Source organism: Harmonia axyridis, chromosome 1, assembly GCF_914767665.1.
Source record: "Harmonia axyridis chromosome 1, icHarAxyr1.1, whole genome shotgun sequence".
Lineage (NCBI taxonomy): Eukaryota > Metazoa > Arthropoda > Insecta > Coleoptera > Coccinellidae > Harmonia > Harmonia axyridis.
The window spans coordinates 66,181,593-66,197,959 of NC_059501.1; the positions used below are offsets into that span (position 1 = coordinate 66,181,593).

General features: G+C 33.2%; 1 long non-coding RNA gene across 1 annotated transcript; it reads left to right on the plus strand.

Annotated features, from left to right (window-relative positions):
- Window positions 1-843: 843 nt before the first annotated feature.
- LOC123670954 lies at window positions 844-5,664 on the plus strand. The gene is made up of 5 exons (XR_006746026.1): window positions 844-1,220; window positions 1,276-1,336; window positions 1,396-1,683; window positions 1,777-2,173; window positions 2,875-5,664. It is a non-coding gene; the product is annotated as an uncharacterized LOC123670954 (long non-coding RNA).
- The last annotated feature ends 10,703 nt before the right edge of the window (window positions 5,665-16,367 follow it).

Sequence of the window (16,367 nt, forward strand, 5' to 3'; positions counted from 1 at the left end):
TTTCATAAATCGTCTGGACAAAAAGTCATCCATATGGTTTACAGATGGATCAAAAGCAGAGAAGGGCACCGGCATTGGGATATATGGAACTAGACTGAGGATCTCTAAAGCCCTGGGGAGTGAGCCCTCGATTCTACAGACCGAGATAATGGCTGTTTATGTATGCGCCCAGAAGTGTCTCAAAATGAACCTCAAAGGGGCGCATATCTACATCACCACGGACAGCCAAGCCACGCTGAGATCCCTGGAATCGTGCTTTCAGGGGTCTCTGCTGACTTGGGAGTGCCGTAACACCATAAAGCAACTGGCCAGAGGAAATAAGGTGACTGTGGGGTTGAAGGAAATGAGAGGGCGGACGAGCTTGCAAAAAGTGCATCAAGGTTGAGACCTGCTGGACCTGAGCCTTTCTGTGGGATAAGAAAAGACCAATACAAAGCTGCGGTCCAGCTATGGGAGTTGAACAGTAGGACAATCCACTGGACTAACACTCCTAGACTTGCTCAGGCAAAGAAATTCGTGAAGATTCCACCTACTTACACCAGAAAACTCCTGAAGCTATCACGAGCGGAGCTTTGGGTGATGGTGGGACTGCTGACGGGGCACTGTCGGTACAAACATCATTTGTACCGTATGGGTAAGTCAGCAGACGAGATTTGCAGGCTCTGTGGATCGGAAGTAGAAACTTCTGAACACTTGATATGCAAGTGTCCAGAGCTGGCTGGCCTAAGAACCATTCACATGGGCAAGCCGGTCCTGGATACCAGAGAGGTAATGGCCAAGGTCCCTAGGGAGGTTGTCAATTTTATTAACGTCGTTGACGACCTCCCTGGGTTTCTATGAATGAGTAGGGTAGTGAACAAAAGATCTGCATGGTCGCAGTTCCCGGAAGGCTTACCGAAGCAAAACGACCCCAGTTCAAATAATAATAATAATGATATGGCCATATATGCGCAAGTCTTTACTCAAAACACGTCGTTCAGAAACTTACTCTGACAAATGTCATTTAAACAAGTAAACAAATTTATAGGTTAAATTATATTTGTACACAATGATATGATAACATTATTTTATATCTTGAATTGTTGCTATCGTAAATGTATAATATAACAAAAGTAAGAGAAATTGCCGGTCGCTGTAGTCTGTATTTTTCATTGGTTTCTGTTAAGGCTATTATTATGGTTTCTCTTTCAGTTCGGTCTGCCTACTTTATAGCCAGTAAAGTAAGTTGTACAAACATTTTAGTTGTGTCTTCAAAATATAGTTAATTTATTTTAGCATTATATATACCATGGATCCTATAGATGAAATTATAAAGTTCTCTTGGGAACTTATGAATGTGAGTGAGTGAACTGATACATTTTGAATAATCGTGTAATATCTTGATACTATTTTTAGATGAGTGAAGGAGAGTCTTCCTGTGAAAATGGCGAGTTGGTAGCCCATGAACTAGCAAATGGCTGTGGACAGAAACCTGTGAGAATTGAAAATTATTTGTTCCATACTGTACCCAATCTCACAGCAGAACAATTCAGGATGCATTTCAGAATGAATATAGGTACATTTGAAAAAGTATTAGCAGCTGTTGGTCAAACTTGATGAACATTCACTCAGATGGCAAACTGTTGAGCCAAAAAAACAATTATTGAGTGTTATTTGGCTTCTAGCTACACCTGATTTGTTTAGGTAAGCAACTACAGCAACAGTTTAATGTTTCATTGATTTGTATTGAAGTTGAATATATAATGGTTGGTATTATAACTGAAAAACATTTTTTAGGTCTGTTGGAGAGAGATTAGATATGGCAAAATCCACTCTTTTCAATTCTTTCATCAGAGTTACCTATGTGCTGAATAATATAGCGCCAATGATAATTAAATGGCCATCGGGAGAATGCTGAAGTGAAGGAGAGTTTTTCATTAACTGGCCTTGATTCATGCCTGGGTATGATAGATGGCAGTTATATACTAATAAAAGGACCCAGAATTTTATGTTTGTCGTAAAAAATTTCACGCAATCACTCTACAAGCAATCTGTGATCACAAGCTTAAGTTCATAGATTGTTATGCTGAATATCCAGCTTCTATGAATGACTGCCGGATATTTAAGAAGTCAGATATTTATAGAAATATAATATCAAACCCTATTCAATACTTTCCAGTTGAATTATGATCATGTATGTATTTTTTGAAATTTTCCTCCATTTGAATATTTGCTGGCAACGCATTGAAGAATCTCAGGCATATGTCTGCTAGTTTTTTCGTATAAGAATGATAATTATAAATATAAAGCACCTTTCGTCATAACTAATCAGCATTTTGTCATATCATTATTCATGTTGCTTCCAAAATTGTGTATATATTACAGGTGTTCAATCACGAACAAGCACTGTTTTCGTCCTCCAACTAGAATTTTTGAATGGGATAAAGCAATTGAAGCTGTTCATTCCAGCAAATATTAATGTGAACAGTAAAATATGTTGGGACCATATCAGTGAGGTCAATTTTTTCAATACACCTAAAACAAGACTTTTACCTTCAACCCTGCCAGATTTTCCAAATTATGCAATTATGTGTGCCGAGTACTAGTTTAACAGATTCAAGTTCAGATAGCATCAGAAATAACCAACCGAATACTGATACTGTTTCTCTTTTTGTGAAGAAAAAACCAGGCATTTTAAATCAAATTAATATCAAGGAAGAGAGTCATTTAACAAAGAGAATTTTTTTTAATATTAGTAAATGTCAAAGAGAACAGTTGTGTCGATTTAAGAAAACGGAGCTATATTTTCACTTCATATTGTTCTATTGCTATCACCTTATATACTTTCAATAAAAGTCTCTTCAGTATTACCATTAATTTTTCACTTTGTTCCAGGTTTCAAAAGGCTTATGTTGAAGTTCTGCCAATTGAAGATTCCAATTCTAAATCAATCCTTCGATTTCCTGGATTTTTGTCAGTAATCACAAAAATAATTATTTTATTGTCAATCTTCAAATGAAATGTTTCCTTCTTTGATAGTTAAGTGGTACAATACGTTATATATAATTCGATTCAATTATTTCATTAAAATCTTCACAAATATCAATTTGTATAATTATGTGCAATAAAAAGAATGTCAAAATTTGTTGAGTATTATTACTTAAGTAAAAATTAAGTTGGATGCAAAATCTCACTGAAATATTGAAAAAACTGTAATTGATATTACAGTTTTTTCACAATTTTCGGTGCAGGTTTTCATTCAAATTGTGAGTCGTTTCGAATTATGAAATAATAAGGAGCCAAATGCGCAGAATCAACATCATTAATTCCATTCCCTGCCCATAAGGTCGCCACAATCACGCTTATTTATTTTACCGTTGAGTCGTCACTCTTTCCCTCCTTTCTCTATGGGTTTAGTTGTTAGGAATGGTGCATAAGATGCTTGAAGAGTTGAAATGGAAATGTTAATGCACATAATAAAACCCAGATTCAAAACATTCCTTGATTCATAACTAATCAACATCACAACATATTTCATCAGATTAAAGCATTCTCAATAGAATGTATTAGCCTGTAAAAGCACTATGCCTCAGAGCCTAGGGTCTCAGTGAATAACTTATGATAACCATATTTGAAGAAATTCATATCTTTCAAACCGGCCCGACATCTATTGCATCAATCAGTAAATCGAAAAAAACCTGCAAGTCGGATAAAAATCCACCGATTAGCAACTCTGGTATCCTAATAGCACTTACTATTTCCTCAGTCTATTTCTCAAAATATTTGGGCTACTTCTTCTGAAGACAACATATATACAACATATGGTTATTCCCATAGCCATATTAAGCTATTTCAGATATCATGAAAACCTGTACCAAACAGTTCCTAAATGTGAATCGTTTAGCTATTTCAATACAATTCTGATACGAATATCTCAATATTTTTCTTTAAAAAAAAATTAAATGTGCGTTATTCCCATAGCCATATTAAGCTATTTCAATACTATTTTCATCTGAATAACTCAATATTTCTCATTACAAACGCCTTATTCCCATAGCCATTTCAACAATCAAGTCATGCAAAAACTCAGTATTTCTCAAAAAAAAATTAAAAACGCGTTTTTCTCATAGTATATTCGCATGTGTTGCCATTAATTCAATGACTCCATCCTTCCCAACACCTCTCTTTCTTTGATAGTCTGCAAAGCTATGCAAGTAGAAGCCATGTGAGGGCCAGTCCATGTTGTTATAGGTCTATGGAAGAATCTGATCGCAGGTTAATATTCATCTTGGGAAATTCTTCATTCTATTGAAACTATGTAAGAAATGAGGTATATTTATTTATTACTAATTAATTAAAAACATTGTATTTTACGAGAGTTTATTTACTGTATATTGTTTACATAAGAAATCTACTAAAATAACTCATAAAATGGAAATTATTTCTTAAAAAAATTATGAAACTAGCTTGTTTTCATTTTCTTCTTGAGAAGACATACTGCCTGCTTCCTCTGGTCTATGTTTCCTGTGACGTGGATTGCCAGCTATCTCACCATTGCTTTGGTCATCTAATGGGTCTTCTTCCGAGGGGTTTGTTGTCCCTGGTGATCTTTGCCATTCTGTCTAGGCTCCTTCTGTCCACATGCTGGTTCCATCTGACCACATCGTCCACTTGGCACTTCTCTCTTATAATATAATTTTTCTGTCTGTCCGCCAGATTGTATCTCGTTATTGTTCTTAGGATCTTCATTTCGGCTATGGTCTCTGCTCCATTGATAGTTTTCATTTTGAAATATAATAATTCACTTATATTCTATATTCAAGTTAAATATCGATTTTGTAATATTAATCCTTACTAAGAAACAATTAACCACGCCACTGGAATGTTTACTGCACCTCTATTTGTCAATTTTGCGGGTTTGTTGTTTTCCTACCTCACTTTATCATCTTACTGATGCAACTTATATGTCTTTTAAGAAATTCTTGAACGCTTTAAACATACTCACAGTGACATTTACATTCTTTTTCATTCAAATGGACACAAACCATATTAATTTTGAGGTAAACTTCCCAGTTGGCTGCATAATCACATAAGTAATTCTTTTATGTTCAAATAGACAGAATCTATAGCTTTTCGAGGTCATTTCCTGATTCTTTATGCTTTTTGAGGTTATTTTTCTGATTGGCTGCATACTTATGTAAGTCACATTTATGTTCTTTTTAATTCAAATGGACAGAATCTATATGCCTTTTGAGGTGAAACTTATGTTTGGCTGCATAATCACATAAGTGACATTTATGTTATCTTTTATTCAAATGCACAGAATCCATATGAATTTTGAGATAAACTTTCTGGCTGGCTGCATAATCACATAGGTGTTATTTATGTTCTTTTTTATTCAAATGGACAGAATCTATATGCTTTTCGAGGTCATTTCCTGATTCTATATGCTTTTTGAGGTTATTTTTCTGATTGGCTGCATACTCATGTAAGTCACATTTATGTTCTTTTTAATTCAAATGGACAGAATCTATATGCCTTTTGAGGTGAAACTTATGCTTGGCTGCATAATCACATAAGTGACATTTATGTTATCTTTTATTCAAATGCACAGAATCCATATGAATTTTGAGATAAACTTTCTGGCTGGCTGCAAAATCACATAGGTGTTATTTATGTCCTTTTCATTCAAATGGACAGAATCCATATGAATTTTGAGATGAACTTTCCGGCTAGCTGCATAACAACATAAGTGGCATTTATGTTCTTTTTTATTCAAATGGACAGAATCTATATGCATTTTGGGGTGAATCTTCTGATTGGCTGCAAACTCACTTAAGTGTCATTTATATTCCTTCTCATTCAAATGAACAGAATCTATATGCCTTTTGAGGTGAATCTTCTGGTTGGCTGCATAAGCACATAAATGACATTTATGTTCTTTTTTATTCAAATGAACAGAATCTATATGCCTTTTGAGGTGAATCTTCTGGTTGGCTGCATAAGCACATAAATGACATTTATGTTCTTTTTTATTCAAATGGAAAGAATCTATATGCATTTTGAGGTTATTTTTCTGATTGGCTGCAAACTCACATAAGTGACATTTATGTTCTTTTTTATTCAAATGGACAGAATCTATATGCCTTTTGAGGTTATTTTTCTGATTGGCTGCAAACTCGCCTAAGATGACATTTATGTTCTTTTTTATTCAAATGGACAGAATCTATATGCTTTTTGAGGTCATGTTTTTGATTGGCTGCAAACTCACATAAGTGACATTTATGTTCTTTTTTATTCAAATGGACAGAATCTATATGCCTTCTGAGGCCATTTTTCCGATTGGCTGCAAACTCACATAAGTGACATTTATATTCTTTCTCATTCAAATGGACAGAATCTATATGCCTTCTGAGGTCATGTTTCTGATTGGCTGCAAACTCACATAAGTGACATTGTTGTTCTTTTTTATTCAAATGGACAGAATCTATATGGATTTTGAGGTCATGTTTTTGATTGGCTGCAAACTCACATAAGTGACATTTATGTTCTTTTTTATTCAAATGGACAGAATCTATATGCCTTCTGAGGACATTTTTCCGATTGGCTGCAAACTCACATAAGTGACATTTATGTTCTTTTTTATTCAAATGGACAGAATCTATATGCATTTTGAGGCTATTTTTCTGATTGGCTGCAAACTCACATAAGTGACATTTATGTTCTTTTTTATTCAAATGGACAGAATCTATATGGATTTTGAGGTCATGTTTTTGATTGGCTGCAAACTCACATAAGTGACATTTATGTTCTTTTTTATTCAAATGGACAGAATCTATATGCCTTCTGAGGTCATGTTTCCGATTGGATGCAAACTCACATAAGTGACATTTATATTCTTTCTCATTCAAATGGACAGAATCAATATCCATTTTGAGATTATTTTTCTGATTGGCTGCAAACTCACTTAAGTGACATTTATATTCTTTCTCATTCAAATGGACAGAATCTATATGGATTTTGAGGTCATGTTTTTGATTGGCTGCAAACTCACATAAGTGACATTCATGTTCCTTTTTATTCAAATGGACAGAATCTATATGCCTTCTGAGGTAATGTTTCTGATTGGCTGCAAACTCACATAAGTGACATTTATGTTCTTTTTTATTCAAATGGACAGAATCTATATGCATTTTGAGGTTAATTTTCTGGTTGGCTGCATAATCACATAAGTGACAATTATGTTCTTTTTTATTCAAATGGACAGAATCTATATGCATTTTGAGGTGAATCTTCTGGTTGGCTGCATAAGCACATAAATGACATTTATGTTCTTTTTTATTCAAATGGACAGAATCTATATGCATTTTAAGGTTATTTTTCTGATTGGCTGCAAACTCACATAGGTGACATTTATGTTCTTTTTTATTCAAATGGACAGAATCTATATGCTTTTTGAGGTTATGTTTTTGATTGGCTGCAAACTCACATAAGTGACATTTATGTTTTTTTTTATTCAAATGGACATAATCTATATGCCTTCTGAGGGCATATTTCCAATTGGCTGCAAACTCACATAAGTGACATTTATATTCTTTCTCATTCAAATGGACAGAATCTATATGGATTTTGAGGTGAATTTTCTGGTTGGCTGCATAATCACATAAGTGACAATTATGTTCTTTTTTATTCAAATGGACAGAATCTATATGCCTTCTGAGGACATTTTTCCGATTGGCTGCAAACTCACATAAGTGACATTTATATTCTTTCTCATTCAAATGGACAGAATCAATATGCATTTTGAGGCTATTTTTCTGATTGGCTGCAAACTCACATAAGTGACATTTATGTTCTTTTTTATTCAAATGGACAGAATCTATATGGATTTTGAGGTCATGTTTTTGATTGGCTGCAAACTCACATAAGTGACATTTATGTTCTTTTTTATTCAAATGGACAGAATCTATATGCCTTCTGAGGACATTTTTCCGATTGGATGCAAACTCACATAAGTGACATTTATGCTCACTTTTATTCAAATGGACAGCATCTATATGCCCACCGACATTGCTTTTCTGGTTGAAAGCAAATAGTCCTCTGTCATATTCAAGAGACGATCTCATTCCATTCTCATCAGTGTAATGGTGAACAATATCCATGATTTCATTCTTTTTATCCTCAATCGTGTACTGAAAACTAGAACCAAAAAAATAATTGTAACATTTTCAATTATAAGAGATTTGAAGATAAAACAATTTCAACAAACACTGGAAATTTACATTCAAAAGGGTTCTTCTAAAAAATCGAATTTTCAAAATGATGTTTCAATGGAATATTTCACAAAGTGTGACATCTTTGTAAAAAGTATTGTTGCTTGACTACATTGATTTTCCTTGTTAGAGAATTTGAAATAGAAATTTCAATATCACATAATATAATCGATTAGACTTTATTTCATAGGAACTATTGAAATTTTCAAGATCTAATCTACACAATTTCAAAATAAATATATTTTGAAAATTAGTATCTTGTATTGTGTATCCTAGTGTATTTGAATGATTGCGAAATAGAGAAAATAATATTAAACAGTTTGTGTTGAACCTTCATGGTGAGCACATGTGAATAATTTCAACGTCCCTTGAGAATTTCTTCAAGAAAGTGATTATTATGAGTAAACAAATTCGATTAAATGAAATTTCTAAGCGGATTACTGCTAGCGCCGCAGTCTTCGAACTTCTCTACAAATCAGAAATGTCCCAGGTCAGCGGCACTTCTACTTCCTACCAGGAAGATTCAAAGCGTAAAAAACGAAAGAAAAAGTCAACCAAAAACGCCATAGATACAAAGAAAAAAAACCGATAATAAATCTCCTGATATCGTATTAAAAAAACCCCAATTAATAAAAGATTCAGGAATGAATCAAAACATTCCTTCACCAAAGGAAATTGATAAAGAAAATAATGAACAGTCAACATCTGCCATGTCAACAAAAAATAATCAACGACAAGAGACATCGAAAACTAAAACAAATAAACCAAAATAATAAACAGAAACCTTTAGGCCAAGATGAATGAAATCCAGAAGATGGAATATTCAAATTAATTTTATATTAATTCTGAAAACAATGAAATAGATAAAATACAAATGTCGACCATTTGGAATACGATATCTCCTATGTCCAGAGATATAATTCTCAAAACCATTCTCAGCTTTATCCTCAAATCCAATACTAATGAAAAGGAATTGGAACAAGCCCTGTCAACAGTGTGAACAAATAGTCAGTTACAAGAAAACAACATCGCAAAAACCGACAAATACAAGAAGAGCGCCTCAACAAACTTACTCTGTGGTGATTTCAAATATGGAAACGTGTATGAAAGAAGAAGAAATAAGTCAGCATCTTTTATCACAAAACATAAAACATAGATACTGCAAAAGGATAATCTCAAGAGCCCCATCAAAACCCACAAAATTTATTAGAATAATTATGAAATTGAATCATTTGAAGTACTTTTGAATAATGGATTATTTTTCATGAATCAACACTATTTGGTATATCCCAGCCATCCTCCAGAACCAACTCCTATACCTTCCAATTCGACCATAAAAGATTCTTGCACAAATTCACCAAAATACTTCAAAATGACAAGGACCACATAATATGTCTCAGTACAAAACCAATAATTCTCCGAAGTGCTTGTCTTGTGGCGCAGAAGACCATATGGCATGGTCAATTAAATGTCCGAAACATCCAAAAAAAACACATAGAAGGTATTTCAAACGCTAATGTCAAGCCACTTTATAAAAAAACTAATGAAAAAGAAGATCTCCCAAAAAAACACAAGCCAGATTCATGCTCCAATAACGGTACATGATGAAATAAAAATTTTTATAATCCGAAATTAATAGGCAAATTCACGTCAACATCATGAATACTCTATAGTAACATTAACAGCTTTATACCTAAAAACATCTCATAAACAATTTCAAACTTCAAAAGAGGTATAAATAGGTATAATAAAAATATTCAAAATATGATACAGCAGTTTAGAGGAAACAACTGGATTAATGCATGCAACAAAATAAATGATTCCAAAGGGAAAAATTTCTACTTCAATGAAATATTTGGGTGTACAGATTGATAATAAACTGAATTTCAACATGCAAACGAAACTAGTAAAAAAGAGAACTATCACTAGAGCCAAATACTTTGCCAAACTGACATATAAAAAACAAGGTATATCCATCCAAAATGCTACAAAAAATTATAAAAGCATATGTCGACCTTCAATTGAATATGAACACCCAATATATATATATATATATATCAATAAATAAATAAATCAAAATATATATATATATATATATTGGGTGTTCCTAAATTGAACGTACAAACGAAAAGGGGAGATTCCTTAAGTGAGTTTAAGAAAAAAAAGTCCCATAAACATGGGGTCGCAAACGTTTCGTTTTCGAGATACAGAGTGTTGAAGTTTGAATTTTTTTCAAGTTTTTTTCTCATAGTATCTACACTTCACAAGATATTCAACTGAAATTTGGCATAGATATTACATTTGAGAGTTCTCACCACGTGACATGGCAATTTCGATAGAAGATCTACAGGGTGATATTTTTTCTGGAACACTGCCACCTGTTCTTCAGCAGAACTTTTTTTTGGTGAGCAACTGTTAATTTGAAAAAATGTAAAAAGAAGCTTTGTTCTTATACTAAACTTTTCGGTCTTTTGTAGTTTTGTCGTATCTACCAACGATTTCGAGAAAAAAAATTTTGAACGATTCTCTCGAAATTCTCGTAACTATGATAGGAAGGCCAGTTTGTAATCTGTGGTGAATGAATTCAGTGCCAGTTTTGACACATCAAATTATTATTATGAGACGAAGAACAGAAGCTTGTATAAGAGTTGGGGGAGGACATTTTCAACATTTGCTGTAGTTCAGTCCTTTGCGGTTACTTAGTTTTCTTGTTATGATTTTTTTTAGTTTTACGTTTCTTGTTGTAATACATTTTTTGTGTTGATTATACGAGTTTATCGAATCTTTATGAATCATCGCCACAGATCAGGAAAATTTCCATAAAAACTGACACTGAATTCATTCACCACAGCTTACAAAGTGGCCTTCCCATCATAATTTGGATTTTCACGAGAATTTCGAGAGAATCGTTCAAAATATTTTTTCTCAAAATCGTTGGTAGATACGACAAAACTACAAAATAACGAAAAGTTTAGTATAAGAACAATGCTTCTTTTTACATTTTTTCAAATTAACAGTTGCTCACCAAAAAAAAGTTTTGCTGAAGAACAGGTGGCAGTGTTCCAGAAAACATATCACCCTGTAGATCTTCTATCGAAATTGCCATGTCACGTGGTGAGAACTCTCAAATGTAATATCTATGCCAAATTTCAGTTGAATATCTTGTGAAGTGTAGATACTATGAGAAAAAAACTTGAAAAAAATTCAAACTTCAACACTTTGTATCTCGAAAACGAAACGTTTGCGACCCCATGTTTATGGGACTTTTTTTTCTTAAACTCACTTAAGGAATCTCCCCTTTTCGTTTGTACGTTCAATTTAGGAACACCCTGTATATATATAGGGTAAATGCACTGGTTAGCCGACCGGCACTGGTTCTCGACCATTCCGTGATTTGAGATAAAATAATAATAAAAATATATCATGTAGTGCGAAATATTTTCGCGGTACGTGTTCTCGACCATTCTACCCTTCCAAGATAGTTTCCATAGTAGGGGTATAGGTCAAAGTTTTCGCGCTAAAAATTAGTTTATAATCGTCTATCATAGAAAAGGGTTCTTTCTCGTCCTCTCTTAGAAAAGTGCTTTGTGATATATGACCAGAAAATAGTAATTGTTTCTTATTTTAAATGAATTATGTGTGTATATTTTGTTCCATATCAACTATAAAATATATTTTTGAGTGTATTTCAATCAAGAAGCAGATAAATGTATATTTTTTTGTTAAATATTCGGCGGTCGCGAACTGGTATTGGAAAATTTGTATCTTTTATTTCTCGACCAAAGTGGTCGAGAACCAATATGTTACTTTAATAATTGTTTATGTCAACCGATATATTTCTGTTGGATCATTTTCGTTTTTTTTCGATACCCTGATTCATTTATATATCTACTTTCTGAAAATTAGTTTGCGACCACTGAATTAACGTTGAAACACTTATTTCTACCCTTTCTTTATTCGCAGTCGAGAACCAATTTGATTGTACTTAATTCTCGACCACTGGTGGTCGGTGTTTTATATTTTATTTACTCATTAGTTTCTGAATAGATATTAAGAGCAAAATAACCAAATAATGTTGTATGAGTTGCTATTTTGAAATATTTATAGAAAGTGGAAACTTTTGCAAAATAATTTTTTTTTACGTTTCGAGTGTTTCTTACTTGATTAGCTCATCTGAAACCCATCTGAGTGATAGGTAGTGATGCCGATGACGGTACGAAAGTAAGTACTAATCACTCATCTCGCTCTAAAGTTTTTTATAAAATTTTGAAGTGGAGCGGCCACTATTATTAGTGGTCGAAAACTAACACAAAAATGGTTGAGAACTCTGCGGCGTGGTCGAGAACCGAAGGTTATTGAGATTTTCTATATGTTTCCACATTTCAAAGGTTAAATGCGGAAAGAACGTTTAAAATTATATGACAACTCATTTAAAACTCGCCAAAGAATCGATGAACACCAACACCATTGAAATTTGATAAGTTTATGTGTGAAAAAATCGTGCTCGAAATCGATGTTTCTTTTAACTGGTCGAGAACCAGTGCATTTACCCTATATATATATATATATATATATATATATATATATATATATATATCGTGAATCTATTAAGATTCAGACAATATATATATATATATATATATAAATTGTAGAGCTCCAGCAGTAAAAAATCTCAAGGTGGCAGAGACAACAGCACTCAGGATCATCTCAAAAATCAAACATCCCACCAATATATTGCATAACCCGCCAAACCAAACGCTGTATTCAAGAACCAGGTGAACCAATTGATTCTTGATTTTGTATTTTCAACAGAAAGTTTTTCAATAATCTTAATGATCTCGATGACATAACTTTTAGAAAATACCCTACACAGACTTTATTTAGAGCATTAGAAAACACATAATGTACTTTTTTTTTTAATATTTATGTATATGCAGTGTAATAGGCTGAAGGACCTCAGATCGATGGCCATCAATAAACTTTTCTCTTTCTTTCTCTATTATTGAATTGTATCCAAATATTTTACATTATTCGGAAAAAAAGAGATGGTCAACATATTCTGACATTTTGCATTAAAATCAAGAAATTAATGGTTGGTTCATCCACCATTCCTAAGAACTAAGGACTAAGTCTTAACCTAAGAATTGAACTCTAACAAATCAATGAGGATGTTTATACATTTTACCTAAGTACTAAGAACTAATACTAGCACTAGAAAGTTGATCAACTTTTAACTAAAAACTAAGCTCTTAGTTAAAATAATGAAGTTCGCATGCACCGCATAGAATTTCAATATTAACGAGTAGCAGTTTCTTTCGTTTTATGTTCTGTTATTCGTGTTTATCGATGAAAAGTATTCGGTGTATCTGAAAAATAATAAATTAATTTTTTTCACAATCAATATCAATGTCAAACACCAAAGTATAGAACAAATAGAAAGTAGTTCGAGGACGTGCGCTTTCCTTCACTAAGAACTAACAAGAGAGTTCATAAACGCCACTGAATTCTTAGTTCTTAAGAATGGTACATAAACCAGCCATAAGACTGAGACTTAAGATCAGTTTAGAAATAATTAAAACTTTCAAAATCGCAAAAACACATCTACTTAAATGAAGAGACAATAAGCCATGTTCTTTCTAGAAATAACTTTCACTATGAAAAAAGTTAAAATTTGGTCTACAGTATCAAGAAAAAATAATGAATGCTTACTTCAAGTCCAATGAGTTTCCTTTTTCATAGCTATCATCAGCTTCTCCCATTTCCATCTTTACTCTGTGATGATTATTTTCATCAAGGAAAATTTTTGAGTATGTTTCCATTTCTGACTTCAACACTTCGTAAATTCTCAATTTGTTTGTGTTTGTTTTGTATTATCTCTACTGTGCACGATAGCATGAAGCTTGTCTGTTTTCCCCGACTAAAAGATAATGTTCCCAATATACAAAAAATCCTAAATTTCTCTATGATATACCTAAGATGTCTAAAAACATGGAGAATGCACTCGTCAACATTTGAATGAAATGACTTTCCACCATAGACCTAATATCACTATGTTATTAGGTCTATGCTTTCCACCAAATTGAAAATATTGTTTTAGTTCGTGGCGGCGCCGCAATGTCATACCTGTCATTTCGATCTTTTTCCGTTGATTTTGATTGGATACATTAATTAAAACCCGATAGTGACCAATCAAAAGTGATGTGGAACCGAGTATGATCGTGCAAAGTCGTGAAACAAAACACGAAATGTTTACTGGAATGAATTCAAATATTTGAAATAGAGAGAGTTTATTGGTATTTCAATTACAAGAATTGCTTCCATAGATCATAACTATAATGAAAGATATACATATATAGGTCCATAATGGCACAAAACTCATAAATAATAAATAACAAGAATATTAATTTGTTGATAGCGCCACCTATAGTTGACATAACGAAGCTTATCTAATATTCTCAAAACTGGCGAAACAAAAGCTAATCAGTTGATACACCTGAATTTTAGACATCTTAGATATACCCACAACGCTCTCCACGAATAAATAACAACTTTGTCATCCATAGACAAACCTATCTTAAAATGGCGAATTGACCATATTCACCGTCGCCATATTGTTGTGCGACAATACCAACTACCCAGTGTTCCCAACGAAGAAATATTTAGTTAACTAGAAAAATAGCGCTAATATCAAACACAGAACCACAGAACTTATAAATAAAAATCAGTGTTACCAGTGCTACTTCACTGAAAAATCTGAAAAAATTTGCGCCTTCCGAAACAAATTCACTAGTTCATAGAAACATATATTATTCAAAAACTCAAAAAAATGGATATTTTCCATGGACTCAAGTTAAAGAAAACATTAGACTGGCTCTTTCTGGTTTACAACGAATGCCGAATATTAATTTACCAATATTTGCAATATGGTTTCACTGGGGCTGACATCTAGGGTTAATATTTAACGAATTGGTTTGCCTATAGGTTCCTGCAATACATGTATAGGTGGATTGTGGGTTATGGTGGGTTTATGCACCATTCCTAAGAACTAAGACTAAACCTAAGAACTAATAACTAAGAATTGAACGCTAACAAATCAATGAGAGCGTTTATGCACTTTACTTAAGAACTAACACCAACACCAGAAAGTTGACCAACTTTTATGGTGGATTTATGCACCGTACCTAAGAACTAAGGACTAAGAACTATGAACTAAGAACTAAACCTAAGAATTCAGTGGCGTTTATGCACCCTCTTATTAGTTCTTAGTTAAGGCATGCGCACGTACTCGAACTACTTTCTATTTGTTCTATACTTTGATGTTTGACATTTATATTTATTGTGAAAAAATTTAATTTAATTTTTTCAAATACACCTAATACTTTTCATCGATAAACACGAATAAAGGACATAAAATGATAGAAACTGGTACTCGTTAATATTGAAATTCTATGCGGCGCACGCGCACTTCTATATTTTACCTGATCCCTTAGTTGTTAGTTTACAGTTGGCTTGCTAGTGTTAGTTCTTAGTAACAGGGGCGGATCCAGGGGGGGGGGCCATGCCCCCCCCCTCCTCGCGAACCTTATAAATATAAAAGTGTATCCTGAATTACCGAAGACTATTCACTCATTTAATTTTTAATTTTTTTTTTTCCAATAGATAGCTTTAATTATCTGCATTTCCTGTTTTATAGGTCCGATCGGGTTCCACTAAAAGGCGTTAGAAAGATGAGATTTCGTACTACATAATCTTTTTCGACAGTTTTGTGATTAGTTTACTTCGTTTAGTTTGAGCGCGCGTTAAAGAAAAAATACGTTATATTTGAGTTTTTCTTCGATAAAGTCGAAAATGCAAGCCAAGCTGCTGAAAATTTAAATAATGGTTATGGTTTTGATACTGTAATAGACAATCACGCGCAATTTTGGTTTCGTCGATTCCATCTTGGTAATTTCTATGTCAAAGATGCATCACGCACTTAAGACCAATTGTCGAAAAGATCGACAAAATCATGGACATTATCGAGTTCTGTTTCCATTGCTCAAGAGTTGAAGATTGCACAAAAAATCGTTTGGAACCATTTGCATAAGGCTGGTCTCAAGAAGAAGCTAGATGTAT